We start from the raw sequence: 9,491 nt of genomic DNA, 5'->3' as shown, positions 1-9,491 counted from the left end.
ATTCGCATGTACAATTAGCAGGCAATAATATATATCTGCGCCCCCCCCTTCCCTCCTCGTTTATTCTAAATGCGTAAATAAAATTTACATACGTGTGTTAAGAGCCGCGCCGAATATTTCTTTTCGCGAAGTGCACTTTTTCACGAGCGAAACGTTGAAGCGAATGCTGCAGAAAAATAATGTAGCGCCGAGAAATTATCTCTCGCGCGCGAAGGATATTTTTCTCTCGCAAACAATGTCAGACGATCGATGCGGGAAATTTGCAAAACATTGTATTTGCACGTATTTACGGGAGAAAAAATTCTCAGGCATAGAACTTCCTTTTAAACAGCCCCTTTCTGAAGGCGGAGGCTCTCTTTAATGGCAAACAATTAAAAATTGAAGAATTGCATCTTAGAAACAACCGATGAATTTCCTTAATACAGAATAGTCTTTTTGATTCAACACAGTTGAAAAATTTGTGTTAAATTTAATAGATACCGCATGTCCCAAACGGTCCACACAAATTTTTCTGTCAATTTAACATAAAGTGGATATGTTAAACGACCACGTTAATACTGTGTTAATATTTTATGACACAAAATAAATGCGAATCTCAAAATAATTTGAAATAAATTTTGGGACATGTGATATCTGTTAAATTTAACACACATTTTTCAACTGTGTGTATATATTAAAACTTTGTGCCCGAAAATTTTATAATTATGACTCACTTCCTTCGGACTTTTATAATTTCGACTCCATATTACATTTGCTGGATTATTTATTAAGGTAATTGACTGGTCCAGGATTTATTTCCAATCTGGTGTTTCATATAAGCCGCTGTGACAAACCGTATCTTTTGTATTATTTATTAATTGTAACCTTGTTCCTTTTACTTATTTTATTATTGTGTCATACACGTTGTAATTATTTATCAGTGTATTCTGTTTATCTGACTATCGGGTTTTGCATTTTAGAACTTGCTTGAAAAGGACCTAGACCCCAGGTCGAAAAGTCGCCTTGTATGTTCTTTTATTAAATACGCGGCAATTAAGGTCGACTAAAACCTACTTATTAAATATCTGGAGAGTCTGAGATGTTCGACGATCCGAAAATTGCCCGTGAACGAAAAGCGTTAACGGTGTCGTCCCCGCCCTCGATCGGGCCGGCTGTTATCAGCGGCGGTTATCGAGCCGGCGATTTCGCGTCCGGCCGAAGGGAGAAAACGCTTTTTGCGCGCGTGAACGAGATGCCGAATGCACGCGTTTTACCGTCGCCATCCGTTGCACGTCACGTCAGCGGACCTTTGCGCGAATAGCGTGTTCCCCGCTATCGAGATTCAATCGGCGCGACGCCGCCGCCGCCGCCCGCGAACTCGATCGCGGAAAAACGTAACGCGGTGCTTTCGGCGCCGCGGTTTCCGCCCGACGCTTTTTCTGCTTTTTCGCGCACGCGAAAAAGCACTCGTCGCTGTCACGCGTTATGATATGAAAGTTCGATTGACTAGCTATGAATAGAGAGACATCCGCGCGACATCTCTGATAGCGCACAGACGCTCTCGAACCCCTTTGTAATGTATATTAATTATTTACACCGACCTCTGACCCGTACACGGATCACTGGTCCCCGAAAGATCTCACTCGTTCGTGCGTGAATGAAAATAATCTGGGCGCGAAGTAATAAAGGATATAAGAGCCAAGGCGGGTGTTAGTGTCTAAATGACTTTTTAATTTTTTAATTGAAAATAATCTCACAGCAAAGGGGAGAAAGTACGTTTCGCTTATTTCGTTTGCGTATTAAATCCACGACGGGCTGTCAAATTTATACAACGCCCGGCAAGCCTCTCCAGTCTCTGCCACGGTGTATTAAATCTGTTATAACCTTTAGACGCCAATTCTTTAATCACTCCGGCGTACGTGATCGACACGTTCCCCGATCAGTATGGATTATTCTGCGGATTAATACGGATCTTCGCGGTTTTGTGTCGCCTCGGCAGGACAACGCGAAGGTGGGATTCCGTCGTGCTAATCAATTCGGAACGCAAAAAGATCATTTCCGTCTCTCCCCTCGTCCCCTCCCCTTTTTCCTCTCCCGGCGGCTCTAACATTGACTCCAATTTACAGAAACGCGATCGCGCACGGCACGCGATGGAGATGGTTTCGTGTTTCTTGCACCTGTGTGAGCACCAGCAGTACCAGTCGCCATCGCGTATACGCTCCAGGAATGCATCAGGTTAACTATACACGGTGTGCCGGACTTACGCGACAGTAGATTTTAGAGCTCTCGGTGAAAACTCGATAAATGGCGCGGAGGCGGAATTATTCTCAAAAGCGTGAAGCGGAAAAAGATCGCGACAACGCAAAAGGCTGATTTATCGACTGTTTGTAAGAGCCTCCAACTTTGAATTTGTTTCTGATTAAAAGGAGCCTTCGGAAGAAAGATCGTCGCTCCTTTTCGTTCAAATTTTAACGATCGAGTTGAAAGTTTTATAAATTTTATAAATACGTATCTAAATATATAAATATAACAAAAGATCGCAACGCAATGTATGGTTTCAATCCTTTTCCGGTCGGTTAAAGTCTCCAGCTCGAGCTTTAAAGAGCCACAAGGAGGCTCTTTTTAATCGCAAACAATTACAAATTACATCTAACAAAACAAATCAGTTTAATTATTTGATACGAAGTCGACTTTTTTTTACTCCTTGGCCCTTTTTGCCAATACCCGCTGTGAGTGGAATTCAAAGAACGGAGCTATCGCACGACCAGGATTGTCATTTAAAATTCATCGGCCACACCGAGGTGTCCAGAGTCTCAGATATTCCATAAATTCTAAACTATATAGATCCTGGGTTCTGTCGAATCGCGCGGTTCCCCCGGCAAAATATTTCTCTCCCTGCGAAATCTCTATCGCGGGAGGAGCCTCGTCGCGCCGCGAAGAGGCGCCGGGCGGAACGTTCGAGACACCTTGTGTATTCCAACGTCCAGATGTTAGCACGTGAGGTGAAGAAAAAAAATATCCGCGCGTCGGACTCGTTACGCGTTCCGGCGCAAATGGATATTAATTGCCGAGGCCATTGGAGAACTTGTTGGATTAACCCCTGCATGAATATGCACGATCCTGAGAGCGACAAGTCGGTCCTGTCGTAAGTCGAAGGCGGTGTCGTCCGGGTTGAAATTAACGCGCGCTCCCAATTAAAAACGTCAATCGGGAATCAACAATCCCGCCTTACACCGAGACGCCCCGGGATGATAATTCTTGGAGACCCCGTAATCAGAGACTGGCCGTAAGAGTTCGCCAAATTCCTGCGAGTGAGAGAGAAACGTGGACTATCTCACTCGCAGGAATTTGACGAACTCTTACGGCCGGTCTCTGATAAGTGGCTCTAATAATTCTAAGCGCGCCGCGCCGTTGTTTCAAATGGCAACGCGTCTCCCACCTGCAAAGTGACTTTTTACATCTTCGAAATATGACGTGAATATAATAAAACTCGTGTCGAAGGACTATTAAAAAAAAAAAGCCCGAAACCACAATTCGAGGATTCGTTTCACGGCGAGTATCGAGATCGATATTTCCATTAGCGTCGAATAAACTGTCAAGAGTCGGATACGCATTGGCGGTGAACGAGAGGCCGGGCTTGTGCAATTTACTGCAACAGCGCTGTTCGGAGTCAATGCTAGGACCTTGCCCTCCGCGCGTATATTATTATTACAGCACGCACGTGCGCGTCGGAAGACTCTGTATCAGTGAGATTGAGACGGTGAGGAAAGAAACGGCACAATTAGATTTTGCCGTTATCGCACGATCTTCTAGCGCTCGAACGTTCCTGGTTTTATAGTTTTGTATCGTCTTCCACTGCGCTACCGATTTCACGTAAATCTGCACCGCTCGGAAAGGATTTAAGTAGGTCGGGTTAAATTTTGAGAGAAAATTCTCTCCGCGCATCAATATTAAGCCTACACTCGTCGCAATCGAGTCTTCCAATCGTACTCCGGTCCGCCGCAGTCATCAATCCTCGCGAAGCACGAGTTTATAAACGTTTACGTTGGACTTGGAAAATATAAAACTGAAGAAGGTTAAAACAGTTTATATTTACAATCGATGCGCGGTAGAAGGCGCCACGAAAGTGCCGACTCGCAGAATCGGTAAAAGTGCGTTAGCGAAGCCCGCTCGCTCCTTCTCTCCTGTATTTTCCTAAGTCAGCTCGGTGGAATAAGGTCGAGGTACTTTAGCCTCGTCCATTCGCGCGCCGGGCGATCCACTCGGTTTGCAGACCAACTTATCTGATATTAAAGAGGGATAAACCCCTAATTAAGACCGTCAATGAAGCCCCGACGTGCGCTCTCCTTGTCTATCGAACCCTCGATTTTGATATCGCGCGAATGGATCGACCGCACCGAAATGAGTTTCTCAGCTTCCAATTCTGCAGCGAGACGCGTCGAAAATAATGTTGTTATTAGATACTGAAGCGGATCTCGTTCAATATTCGAGGAACAATTAACACTGATGTTAAGGAGTCTTCAAAGGCCCAAAAACTATGCTTAACTTCAACAATTTTTGTCACAGTAAATACACCATACCATGAAATAAATCCTTTTGGTGATTTATTAGGGCACTCTTAAATAAGACCAAAAAATTGTTTAAATTACGACAAAATTTTTTTTTTCTTATTTAAGAGTGCCCTAATAAATTCCAAAACAGATTTATTTCATTGTATGGTGTATTTCCTGTGAAAAATATTGTTAAAGCTAAACATCGAAATCGGAGTCACATTCTTTCTCGTTACTTTCTTGACAAAAATGCCGAGAGGTCGGTAACTTTTGAATGAAGAGCGACTGAAAGCGCAGTTTTCTTTTTTACAAATTCAGCCTTGGGAGTTCAAGCAACAGGATTTATACTCCGCCCACAGTCTCAAGGAAATTTTAACAGAAGAGAAACCGTAGGAATCTCGGTGAAAATTGCAGTTTACTTATTGCATTATTGAAAAGGAGGAAGTTCGAAAAAAATGAGCTGTCACATCAAAAGTCAGCAAACTGCAGAGGCGAGCTGATTTATCGTCCGTTCTTTTGCACGAGCTGAAGGGAAGGTTTTCACATTTCGAAAGAAATTCTTCCTCCCTCGCCACATATGGAGCAGAGAATAATTTCAATTCCCCGGAAGGACCAAAATACATCTGGTGACGAGGAAGCTCGCCTTAAATGAGCGCAAATTCGAAGGACACGCATCCTCTGTCTATATGTCAATACAGAAACCTTTTCCTTTTATAACAATGCGGTCGACACGGTCCGATGTTGATTTAGAAGCACTTGCTTCGGTAACAGTGCAGTCAAGGCGGTCTAATGTCCAGTTAAAACCACTTCCTGCCCGCGACAGTGTCTCACAAGGCGTTTTAAAGCGAATACCTTGTACACTCGGATGCGAGAGCTCGAGTGCAACGGCGGCGTGCGCTGCTTAAAGGCAGATAAATCAAGTGAACGACTTCGCGCGACGATCCGTCGTTCTCGCAGGAGTCCAGGAGTGAAAACCCGGCCGGTGTCGCCGTGACAAAGGTGTTTAACGGATCCTCGTCGCGCGCGCGAACGGAGCGTCGTGGAAAGCGCGTGGAAAAGCCACGATATTTTTCGCCGGAGAGAGGCGGGCAGGCGGAATAAACGCCGCCGTAAATATCGTGCCGGGCGTATACGATAAATATAGACAGTGTCGTTACACAAATATTGTTATAGCGCGGATTCCAATTTTTTTTTCCCCCATTGCCCGATTTTCCGTGCCGGTGAAAGGGAGCGGGCGAATTTAATTCATTCGTTATAGAGTGCCAATATTGGAATATCCGACGTTATCGACGTTGCTCCTTCTGTCCCGCGCGCATTATTACATTTTTAACGCACAATTTCGAGCGAATAATCAGCGACGGGGGGGGGGGGATAGGACGTTCGACCTTTTGTTTTCGACGAGATTCAATTTCGAAAAATATAAAAGAACAGCCCGAGACAATTTCTCTTCTTACGCGTCGAAAAGTTGCAGGGTCGACGATACGCGCGTGAGATAATGGCCCGTTAACAGAATAACATAACGGCGTAATTTCGCGTTATCTAAACGCGAATGCGAGCGCGCGATGCGCGCGCAACGGGCAACAATTTACACACCTTCGCGCATATCCGAGGGGGAAACCGCTGAGGGCATTGTGGTGTACGAATTTGCGGCATTACTGGGCATTACTAGGCATTTTTTTGGGCATTAGTTTGGGCATTAGGCCTTGCTGAGGCATTATAAAGATAAAATAAGATAAAATAAGATAAAATGAGATAAGATAAAGTAATGTCCACTGGGCATTAGTGGGCATTGGTGTACAAGATTTTGGTCAGCGGTTTTCCCCCCCGCGTATATCTATTTCACACACATTTTACACGTTATAAAAAAAAATTAGTGAGGGTGCGTTCCACAAATGCGTCCATTTGACGCAATTTTGTTTTGTAATTACGCGGCGAAATTTTATTCCACAACTGCGTTTCTATATCTATTTTCGCCGCGCTTCTCGAGCTTCGATTTCGAGTGCGATTTATCGCCAATTTCCCCGCGGAAAAGGGGGGGAGGTGGAAAAATACGCTTTTCAGACGCCGGGACCAGCTCTCGGGCCGACCGCTCGGTGAAATTTTCTGCCGCGCGACGCGCGTTTTCGTTTGCTCCGCCGTGAAAACGCGAGGGGGGGGGGGGGAGGGCGAGAAGAACCGGAAGCCGGAGAGGCTCGCGCTGAAACGTGGAAAAGGGCAAACGAGTTTCCTCCACGAGCTTCGCTCTCACCTATGCGGAATACACTTGGCGCGAGTGATCGTCGATTGCCGCGTACTCGTCGCTCCACTTTCTACCGGGATACCGTTTACGCGCGCGCAGGATGCTTCGAGAGCTATCGCTAGAGCGCGATAACGCCGTCTAGGATTTACGCGGCCAAGTCCCTCCGTTTACGCGGAAAACGTGGCTATCCGCAAACAGGGACGGGCGAGAGAATACCGGGATGACGTGTAGCTCTGTGCTAACACGAGTGATTAGATAGATTCCTCGGTTCGATCCCCGGTCCTGTTATATTTTTCCGTTAAGGGTATTTCAAGATGGGAATTTTCAAAAATTCAACGCTTGAAGAAGTTCGCCTAGTGGGTTTAGTGTTTAATCAAGATTAAGCACGAATTTCAAGGATTTTTTACATATTACGCTGATATAACCAGACGGTTGGAAGACGGTCTCACAATAAGGTAAACTTAAGAGAAACAAATCAGACAAAAGGCAAGGATGACGTGTATGCTCTGTGCTACGAGCGATTAGATAGGTTTCATAGTTCGATCCCGACTCTCGTCTTGTATTTTTCCGCTATTTCAAAATGGGAAATGTTTAAAAGGGAAATTTCACAAGTTCAACGCTTGAAGAAGTTTAGCACGTAATGGATTCATGGTTAGGCATAAATTTCAAGGAATTTTTACATATCACGCTGATATAACCTCACAGTTGGAGGACGATCTCGCAAAAGGGTAAACTTAAAAGCAAAAAAAAAAGGCGAGAAATGTAATCTTATTATCACGCGCATTACGGGCTTCTCGCGCACGTTTTCTTTTTCATACTGCAGCAGACTCCATTTCCGCGATTCTCGACCGCGTAAAAAAAAATGCACGTGGACCCGAATGCTCCGCGTGAATCGAGCGACGAGTGTCTCTTTGTGACGACGGCTCCAATTTCCCAGCGTGATTTGTACAAAACCTACCGAATCGAGAGACAATCCGCGACTGCAACGCGCTCGGGTGTCCTGGTTTATATCCGCATATCGTTATGCTAACAGGCGAAGATTAACGCTGCCGTAAATTAACCGCGAAAAGCTTCCGTCGCTAGAGATGCGCAGCGAGAAAAGTCTCGTTCTCGTTTCGATATCGGGACTCAGCATACCAAAATCTTGACGAGATCAAGATTATTTAAAATTCTCGACGAGATTTGAACAATATATTTTATTATCTTTTCAGTCTTTTAAGAAAGGTTAAGGTAGGAAATTCCTGTAATCCTACAGAAATTCTGGTAAATCCTAAAGGAATTCTGGTAAAATCTAAAGGAATTATCTGATTCGTCCATATTCAACCAGAAAATTTTTTCAGTGCAAGTAGGTATATATAATATACAGCGCACGTTCTTTTCTGATAAAATTTTAACAGATCGAACACCTTTCTCCGAATGACACCCAAGGATGGATCGTAGACCGTTCCTCTGATATATCTTTGATAATTCATTATTTGTAAGTAGAAAAATTCATAATGTGAGCGATACAAAAATTTCCACACTGCAATGTCCTGTAAACTTGTACACAGAGAGAACAAAATAGTCATTTTTGGACCCAACCATATTTTTATAATTCCTCCAACAAAATAGTCATTTTTGGACCCAACCATATTTTTATAATTCCTCCAACGCAAGTTATGGTTGACCTAACAATGTACATTGTTAGGTCAACCATAACTTGCGTTGGAGGAATTATTCTCTCTGTGTAGAACATCTATTTCCTTGAAAAGGACCACAATCCGTATGGTCGAAACGTTGGAATCTAACTAATAAAGACATCTGCCAGCCTAACGTCGTTGAACAATTCTTCCTACCGATAATAAACTACTGGCGACTTACACTCTTTCGTTGTTTAACAGATACATTCATCTATATTTGCCATTTTTTGTATCGACAATCTCGTCAAGATATCGTCGAGATCGATATCGTGCATTTAAGATTTTTCGAGACCAAGATCGAGATTGCAGAAATCTCGTCTTGTTTTGTCGCGTACGTATTTACCGAAAATGACGCTCGCCGTCGCAAAGTGCTGTCGGCCATTCCGGTGCACGCCGATCGAAGGGTTTCCGGCGAACGTCGCTCATCTCGGGCAATTCCGTCGTGAGGTTTCGAAAAGGAGACGTATCGCTCAATTAAACCTCAGATTTCAACGTCGGCGCCGTAGCAGAGAGCCCATATTTCTCTCCTCCCGAGGCGTCCCCGTTAAGACCGCGTCGTTCGTACGCGAATGGCGCGCAATTTTGCGGGGAAACGAGAGGCCCCGCGCGTAATTCTCCGCCGCAATCTACCCTCTCGCCGTCGTCCAAATCATCCCCCCGCGCCCCGGCGAGGGACGGGGCCCGCGAAAATCCCGCGGCCCGAATGACGCGGCGCTTTCGCGGCGCAGCGTAGCGCGAGGAAAATTCATTCATCGTGCGAACGACGCCAGTGCGACACGTGGCGTCGGTGAATGAATCGGGGACTCGCAAAGGCGCCCGATCGGAGCGCGGCCGCTCGCGCGCGCGCGCGTCAGCTGGTCCGCGCGCGGGGCAGATCGAGATCGATTTTCATAAGAGAAAAAGAAGAAGGGAAACTGAGGCCGCTTGTACTCACCAGACGACGCCGAAGGCCCCGTAACCGATGGGTCGGTCCGGCTGGACGGGATCCTGGGCGGGCGGCGGGGGCGGGGGCGCGGGGGCCGCAGGGTGGTAGTAAGTGGGGGG

Source organism: Vollenhovia emeryi, unplaced genomic scaffold (genome assembly GCF_000949405.1).
Source record: "Vollenhovia emeryi isolate VEMERY1.0 unplaced genomic scaffold, V.emery_V1.0 DF939120.1, whole genome shotgun sequence".
Taxonomy (NCBI): Eukaryota; Metazoa; Arthropoda; class Insecta; order Hymenoptera; family Formicidae; genus Vollenhovia; species Vollenhovia emeryi.
Note: the sequence above shows the minus strand (reverse complement) of the source record.